Here is a 9,354-nt window from a genome sequence, read left to right on the forward strand (position 1 = left end):
TCTCTCTCTCTCTCTCTCTCTCTCTCTCTCTCTCTCTCTCTCTCTCTCTCTCTCTCTCTCTCTCTCTCTCCTCCCCCTCCCATTGGTAGTGGCAGCGAGAGAGAAATATGTGTTTGCCAAATGAAAAAAATTTTTTAAAAAGATGACACCATTGACCCACTGTCAATAGGATTCGGGCAGATTTTTTTCACCCCTGCCATTAGTGGGGTTGAGTTGTTTTGAGCAGTCCACATTCCCTCACCTGAGACCCCTTTGGGAGACATCTGGCTGTTGTTAGGGGGTATAGTCTAGGGGTTTCTGGGTAGATATAGTTGGCTAACTGATGAGTCTCTGGTGAGGATTTTGTTCCAGGGTTCTATTGCTTATGAAGTGAGTCATGGTTCATTTGTTCTTTCTGATTTTGTAGGCTACAAGTCTTGGGTTCAAATTTGCACTGCATTGTTCTATCTCGGGTAATGACATTGAGTAAATCACTTCATTTTTCTGGGCTTCAGTTATATCATGTGAAAGTAAAAGGATTGGATTAAGGGATCTCTTAAAGCTTTTTCCAACTTGAAAAATGTATGATCTCTGCAAAGAGGCTATTACATATGTTCTTCATTCATTTGGAGTGTCAAAGAGTAAGACCTCCCAGGACCCTTTCTTTTCTTGTAACTCCAACTGCCTTTCCTAGATTTGGCTAATTAATTGCTTCTGACTTTGGCAGTTCCATCCTCATGCCTGTGCCTTAGTTTTGAGAGGTGTAAGAATACTGACCTTGGGAGCAGAAAGACTAGACTCAAGTCCCTGCTTTGCTCTCCACTATCTGGGGTTTCACTTTCTATCTCTTTGTTTAGTCATCTATTAAATGGGATGATGATTATTCATCCTACCTACCTCACAGTGCTGTTGTAAGTAAAGCCCTTTGTAAAATGTAAAGTTATAGAAATATGAGTTATTACTATGGTAGGAACAATCTTATAACCTCTGTATTAACATTTGTTAAATGCCTAAAATATTCTAGGCCATATGATAAATGCTAGAGATGTAAAGAAAGGCAAAAGATAGTTTGCCTTTGATGAGCTTATAGTTTAAGGGAGGAAATAATGCAAACAAATGTGTATAAACAAGCTATATGCATTATTATTATATTATTCTCTCTGGAGTCAAATCTTCCTCCAATGATTACTACCTGAATGATCTTGTACAAGTTTCTTAACCTCTCTGACCCTCAATTTTCTTACCTGTAAGATGAAGGAATTGGAAATAATTAACATATGGAAGGCTCTAGGACCAAGAGATTGGGAAAGGTTTCTTGTGGAAGGTGGGATTTTAGCTGGACCTTTAAGGAAGGGAAGGAAATGAAGAGGCAGAAATGAAGAGAGAACATCGTAGACATAGGGGATAGTATGTTCTGGGATGACAATGATCCCAACTTCACTAGGTTCTATCCTTTAGCTTGTTCTCTGGAGGAGTGCTGAGTCTCTAAGGATTTCACTTCACTGGAATCTCCAATTGACTCTACTGATTGAGATCATAGGATTACAGATTTAGAATTGTGACAGGATTTTATAGTTCATTAGAACCATCACTCTAATTTTTCAGAAGATGGAGCTGAGGCAGAGAGGTTAAGGCACTTGTCCAGGGCCACATAATTAGTGAAAGTATCTCATATGAAGTTTAAACCCAGATCTTCCTAACTTCAAGCCCAGTACTCTTATATTTGTGATTAAGGTATGGTTGTAGACTCTACCAGCATATAGGATGTAATCTCTGAAGCATTCACACTTCTCTCTTTCCTCTAGAACTTAGAAAAAGTAGGCCACTCATTTCCATCAGTTGGGGAATGACTGAACAAATAATAGCATAAGAGTGTGATGGGATAAAATTTTGCCATAAGAAATAATGAATATGAAGGATTCAGAGAAACTCGGAAAGACTTGTATTAATTGATACAGAAGAAAAGTAAGCAGAACCAGGGGGAATATTTTACATGATAATTAGGATAATGTAAAGGAAAACAACATTGAAATATATCTAAGCTCTGGTCAAGGCAATGATTGGCCATGACCTTAGAGGACTAATCGTCTTGGCAGAGAAGTGGTGGAGTAGAAATATGAAAGAAGGAACATATTGTCAGAGCTGTAAAGCACTCATCAAAATGCCTTTTTGCAACCCATTTCCTGCTTTCCTTCTTATAATATAAATGTTAATATTATCATTATTGCTAGTGTGATCATTATTATTGATCAATGTGTTGATTTGTTTTGTGTAACTATACTTTGTTACAAGGGAAGGCTCAATTGGGAGTAGGATGGACAGTCACTGGGGAGTGACAGTGATACACACTGACCCTGGAGTCAAATCTTCCCCCAGTGCTTACTACCTGAATGATCTTGTATAAGTCTCTTAACCTCTCTGGCCCTCATTTTTCTTACCTGTAAAATGAAGGAATTGGACTAGATAACCTCTGAAGTCCCTCTGAATCTATTTTTATTTTTAAATGAAAAAAATTGCTCGCTACATTAAAATTCCCAGGCATCTTTCTCTTTACCTCCCTTCTCCACGCTAGAAAAGGCATCATTTGAAAAAGATATATGAAACCAAAAAAAAAATCACATGATTATCTCAGAGATGCTGAAAAAGCCTTTGACAAAATACAACACCCATTCCTACTGAAAACACTAGAAAGAATAGGAATAGAAGGGCCTTTCCTAAAAAACAATAAATGGTATATATCTAAAACCATCAACAAATATCATCTGTAATGGGAATAAATTAGAAGCATTCCCAATAAGAGCAGGAGTGAAACAAGGATGCCCATTGTCACCTCTATTATTTAACATTATACTAGCTGTGGCAACTAGAGAAGAAAAATAAATGGAAGGTATTAAAATAGGCAGTGAGGAGACCAAGCTATCACTTTTGCAGATGATATGATGGGCTATTAAAAAAATCCTAGAGAATCAAATAAAAACTTAATGGAAATAATCAACAACGTTAGCAAAGTTGCAGTATATAAAATAAATGCACATAAATCATCAGCATTTCTATATATTTCCAACACATCACAGCAGCAAGAGTTAGAGAGAGAAATTTCATTTAAAATCACCCTAGATAATATAAAATACTTAGGAATCTATCTGCCAAGACAAACACAGGAATTATACGAACACAACTACAAAACCCTTTCCACACAATTAAAACTAGATTTAAACAATTGGAAAAACATTTATTGCTCATGGGTAGGACGAACTAACATAATAAAAATGAACATCCTACCGAAATTAATTTACTTATTTAGTGCTATACCTGTAGTTCTTTCCAGCTCTTTCTGCAATCATCCTGTTCATCATTCCTTATTGCACAATAGTATTCCATCACAATCAGATACCACAGTTTGTTCATTCATTCCCCAATTGAGAGACATTCTTCCATGCCACTACAAAAAAGTGCAGTTATGAGTATTTTTGTATAAACTGATCCTTTTCCATTTTTTATCTCTTTGGGATACAGACCTCATAGTGGTATTACTGGATCAAAAGGTGTGCATTATTTTATAGCCTTTTGAGCATAATTCCAAATTGCCCTACAGAATAGTTGGATCTGTAAGAGGGAGAATTATGAGACTGGATATAAATTAAACATCTTATTAAATCAAAAGTAGTAGGGAAAAAAGATGGAAAAATAAGAGAGAGATATATGTTACTTTACTTGCTGCTCCATTTATTTTGCTATTCTGTGGACACCATTAGAAACCCCTAGCCATGTTCACAGGGAAGTCCAGCCAGCAACAAACAGAAGAGAGAGAAATCTGCTCTTGTCTCAGCTTATCGCATTTTTTCCTCCACCTTCTAACTCTCAAACCTCATGTCTTTGGAGCCAACTGTGGCTTTCTATTTTGCCTGAACTGCTCAGTGGGGCAGTCCAGAGGGCAGTGCAGGGGACATCCCTCCCTTCACTCATCTTGTGATCTCTTGATTCTATTGCTGTCTTTTTCTGGCTGCTGTTCTATCCTTGTGACCCTCACTCAACTCACTCAGTTATTTCCTTCATACAGTCTTTGCCTCCAGATCAAGTTCAGGCTCATGCCAGGTATATGGCCCTAGAAAGGGGGGAGGATAAATTTCCTTTACCCAGATTCATCACAACACCACCAGCAAAGTATTAGTGTACCAGTTTTGCCACATTGCCCCCCCCAATATTTATCATTTTCCTTTACTGCCATATTGGCCAACCTGATAGGTATGAGGTGGTACCTCAGAGTTGTTTTAATTTGCATTCCTCTAATCAAGAAGTATTTAGAACATTTTTTTCATATGATTATCGATACGTTTGATTTCTTCATCTGAAAACTACCTATGCATATCCTTTGACCATTTATCAAAAGGGGAACAACTTGGATTCTTTTAAATTTGACTTAGTTTGTTATGTATTTGAGAAATGAGACTTTTATCAGAGAAATTTGTTATAAATTTTTCCCCCAGTATTTTTTTTTCTAATCTTGGTTGCATTAGTTTTGTTTGTACAAAATTCTTTTTTGTAATGATCTTTATCTCTTGTTTGGTCATAAATTCTTCCCTTCTCCATAGATCTGACAGGTAAACTAGTTTATGTTTCCCTAATTTACTTATAATATCACTCTTTAAGTTTAAATCATATACCCATTTTGACCTCATCTTGGTATAGATCTATTTATTTAGACATTGATCTGAACCTAATTTTTGCCATACTTTTTTCCATTTTCCCAACAGTTTCTGCAAATAGTGAGTTCTTATCCCCAAAGCTAGAATCTTTGGGTTTATCAAACCCAAATTGTTGAGATAATTTAGCTCTAGTCTATTTCATTCAACTATCCTTCTATTTCATAGCCAGTACCAGATTGTTTTGATGATTGCTGCTTTACAGTGCAGTTTAAGATCAGGTACTGCTAGGCTACCATCCTTGACATTTTTTTTTCATTAGTTCCCTTGATATTATTGACCTTTTGTTATTCCAGATGAATAGTTTTTTACTAGTTAGATTAGTATGGCATTGAATAAGTAAATTGATTTAGGTAGGATTGCCATTTTTATTATATTAACTCTGCCTACCCATGAGCACGTAATGTTTTTCCAGTTGTTTAGATCTAATTTTTTTTGTGTAAAAAATGTTTTGTAATTGTGTTCATATAATTTCTTCACTTTTCTTGGTGTATAGATTCCCAAATATTTTATATTATCTAGGGTTATTTTAAATGGAATTTCTCTTTCTATCTCTTGTGCTGTTTTGTTGAAAATACATAGAGATGCTGATGATTTATGTGGGTTTATTTTCTATCCTGCAACTTTGTTAAAGCTGTTAATTATTTCAACTAGTTTATTAGTTGATTTTCCAGGATTCTCTAAGAATACCATCATATCATCTTCAAAGAGTGATAGTTTAGTTTTCTTTTTGACTATTTTAATTCTTTCATTTTCTTTTCCTTCTCTAATTGCTAAAGCTAGCATTTCTAGTGCAATATTAAATAATAGTGGTGATAAGAGGTATCCTTGCTTCACTTCTTATTGAGAAGGCATTTAACTTTTCCCCATTGTGGATAAAACTTGATGATACTTTTAAATAAATACTACTTATTTTAAATAAAAGTCCTCTTATTCCTATGCTTTCTAGTGTTTTCAATAGAAATGCAGGTTGTATTCTGTCAAAGTTTTTTTTATACATCTATTGAGATAATCATGTGATTTCAGTTGGTTTGATATGGTCACATAAGCTGATAGTTTTCCTAATATTAAGCCAGCCTTGTCTTCCTGGTATAAGTCCCACTTGGTCATAGTGAATAACTCTTGTGCTATATTGCTGTGGTCTCTTTGCTAATATTTTATTTAATATTTTTGCATTAATGTTCATTAAAGAAATTGATCTATAATTTTATTTCTCTGTTTTTGGTCTTCCTCATTTAGGTATCAGTACCATAGTTGTGTCATTAAGAATTTGGTAGGACTCTTTCTGCTTATTTTGCAAAATAGTTTATATAGTATTGGGATTAGTTGTTCTTTAAATTTTGATAGAATTCACTTGTGAATCCATCTGGCCCTGGAGATTTTTTCTTGGGGTTCATTGATGGTTTTTTCAAATTTCTTTTTCTGAGATGGGATTTAGTATCCTATTTCCTCTTTTGTTAATCTAGGCAATTTATATTTTTGCAATTATTCATCCATTTCACCTGGATTATCAGATTTATTCACAGTTATTGTCATGTAATTGGGAAAAATAGTTCTTAATGATTGCTTTAATTTCCTCTTCATTGGAGGTGAAATCACCCTTTACATTTTTAGTACTGATAATTTTATTCTCCTCTTTAAAAAAAAAGAAAATTAACCAATACTCTATCCATTTTTTTCCCATAGAGCCAGCTTCTAGTCTTATTTATTAGCTCAAAAATTATTTTACTTTCAATTTTATTAATTTCTACTTTGACTTTTTGGATTTCCAATTTAGTCTTTAATTGGGGATTTTTAATTTGTTCTTTTTCTAGTTTTTTTTAGTTGCACATCCAATTCATTGATTGCCTTTCCTTTATTTTATTGATATAAGCATTCAGGAATATAAATTTTCCCAAGTACTGTTTTGGCTGCTTCCCATATATTTTGATATGTTGTCTCCTCATTGTCATTCTCTTCAATGAAATCAGTGATTGTTTCTATGATTTGTTCTTTGACCCACTGTTTTGAAGAATTAGATTATCTAGTTTCCAATTAATTTTTAATTTGCCTTTCCATGAAACCTTATTGATTTCATTATTGCATTATGATTGGAAACAGCTGCATTTATTATTTCTACTTTTCTGCATTTGATTGTGAAGTTTTTATGCCCTAGCACATAGTCAATTTTTGTATATGTATCATGTGCTGCTGAAAAGAAGGCATATTCCTTTTTATCCCTATTCAATTTTCTCCTGATATCTATTAAATCTAATTTCCCCCCTTTTTTAACCCATACCTTCCACCTGTGTATTGGTTCCAAGGCAGAAGAGTGGTAAGGGCTAGACAATTGATGATGTTGTGGTTAAATAACTTGTCTGGGGTCACACATCTAGGAAATATCTGAGGTCATATTTGAACCCATGACCTCCCATATTTGAACCTGGCTATCAATCCACTGAGCTACCTAGCAACTCCTTTAAACCTAACTTTTCTAAAATTTCATTTACTTCCTTTGATTCTTTCTTATTTATTTTTTGGTTAGATTTATCTAGTTCTGATAGGGGAAGTTGAGGTCCCCAGGATCATAGTTTTACTGGTTATTTCCTCCTTAAGGTCCTTTAGTTTTTCCTTTAAAAATTTGGATGGTATTCCATTTGGTGCATATATGTTACGTACTGATATTTCTTCATTGTCTGTAGTACCTTTTATCAAGATGTAATTACCTTCCTTATATCTTTTATAGTTTTGCTTTAGCTTTGTCTGAGTTCATGATTGCTATTTCCACTTTTTTTGTCTCAGTTGAAGCCCAATAGATTCTGCTCCAGCCTCTTACCTTTGCCCTGTGTGCATCTACCTGCCTCAAATGTGTTTCTTGTAAACAACATATGGTAGGATTCTGTTTTTTAATCCACTCTGTTATCTGTTAATGTTTTATGCGTGCATTCATCCCATTTACATTCACAATTATGATTACAATCTATGTAATCCCCTCCATCTTAATTTTCTCTTTTAATCCTGCCCATTCTCCTTTCACTTTTTCCTTCCACACCCATGTTTTGCTTTTAATCACTCCCCTTTCCCCACTCCCTTATATTGCTCCTTTTCCCACTACCACATTTCTTATTCCCCTCCTAATCTTCTATAGGGTCTCCCTCCCTTATATTTCTTTTTTACCCACCACCCCCTTTCTTATTCCCCTTCTACTTCTCTATAGAGTAAAATAAGGTACTATACCCCAATGAATCTGGCTATTCTTCCCTCTCTGAGCCAATTCCAATGAGAGTATGACTGAAGTATTACCTACTCTCATCCTTCCCTCCATTGTAATAGTATACCTCCACCTCATTATGTGATAAAATTTATCCCATTTTACTTCTCTCTTTCCATTTCTCTTAGTACAGTCCTCTTTTTCACCCTTAGATTAAAAAAAATTATTTTAAAATATTTTTCCATGTTCACAATTCATTTTCTTTTCCTCTCCTTCCCCCCCCCCCCGAGACCCAACAAGCAATTCCACTGGGTTGTACAAATGTTATCACTTGATACCCATTTCCATATTAGTAATTTTTTCTATAGGGAAATATTTTAAAGCCTAAACCCCAGATTACACACCTATATATACATGTAATAAGTGATGTCATATGTTTTTCTTTTGCATTTCTGCTCTCTTAGTTCTTTCTCTTAATGTGGTTAGCATTTCTTCCCCATAAATCCTTCAGGAATGTCCTGGTTTGTTGCATTGCTACTAATAGCAAAGTCCATTACATTGGAGTGTTCCACAATGTTTTACTTTCTGTGTACAATGTTCTCCTGGTTCTGCTCATTTCACTCTGCATCAGTTCATGCATGGAGATTCTCCCAGTTCATATAGAAATCCTCGAGATCATCAATCCTTATAGCACAATAGTATTCCATCACCATCATATACCACAATGTGTTCAGCCATTCCTCAACTGAGGACAATCACTCATTTTCCAATTTTGTTGCCACCACAAAGAGCGTGGCTTTGAATATTTTTGTAGAAGTATTTTTCTTTATTATCTCTTTGGAGTACAAACCTAGTGGTGGTATTGCTGGATCAAAATGTATGCATTCTTTTAAAGCCCTTTGGGCATGGTTCCAAATTTCCTTCTAGAATGACTGAATTAATTCACAACTCCACCAGCACTGCATTAGTGTCCCGATTTTGCCACAACCCCTCCAACATTTGCTATTTTCCTTTACTGTCATATTTGCCAATCTGCTAGGTGTGAGGTGGTACTTCAGCAATGTTTTGATTTACATTTCTCTAATTATGAGAGATTTAGAACACTTTTAACCTGCTTATTGACAGTTTTGATTTCTTTATCTGAAAACTGTCTATTTATATCCCTTGACCATTTGTCATTTGGGGAATGGCTTAATTTTTTGAATAATTGACTTAGCTCCTTAAAAATTTGAGAGATTAGACCTTTGTTAGAGGCTTTTGTTATAAAATTCTCTCCCCAATTTTTGCTTTCTTTCTAATTTTGGTTGCATTGGTTTTGTTTGGACAGAAACTTTTTAATGTATAATAATAAAAATTATTCATTTTATATTTTGTAGTGCTTTCTATTTCCTGCTTGGTCTTAATTTCCTTCCTTTCCCATAGATCTGTCAGGTATACTATTCTATGTTCACCTAAATATATATATATATGTATATATATATA

This window comes from Gracilinanus agilis, chromosome 4 (assembly GCF_016433145.1).
Source record: "Gracilinanus agilis isolate LMUSP501 chromosome 4, AgileGrace, whole genome shotgun sequence".
Lineage (NCBI taxonomy): Eukaryota > Metazoa > Chordata > Mammalia > Didelphimorphia > Didelphidae > Gracilinanus > Gracilinanus agilis.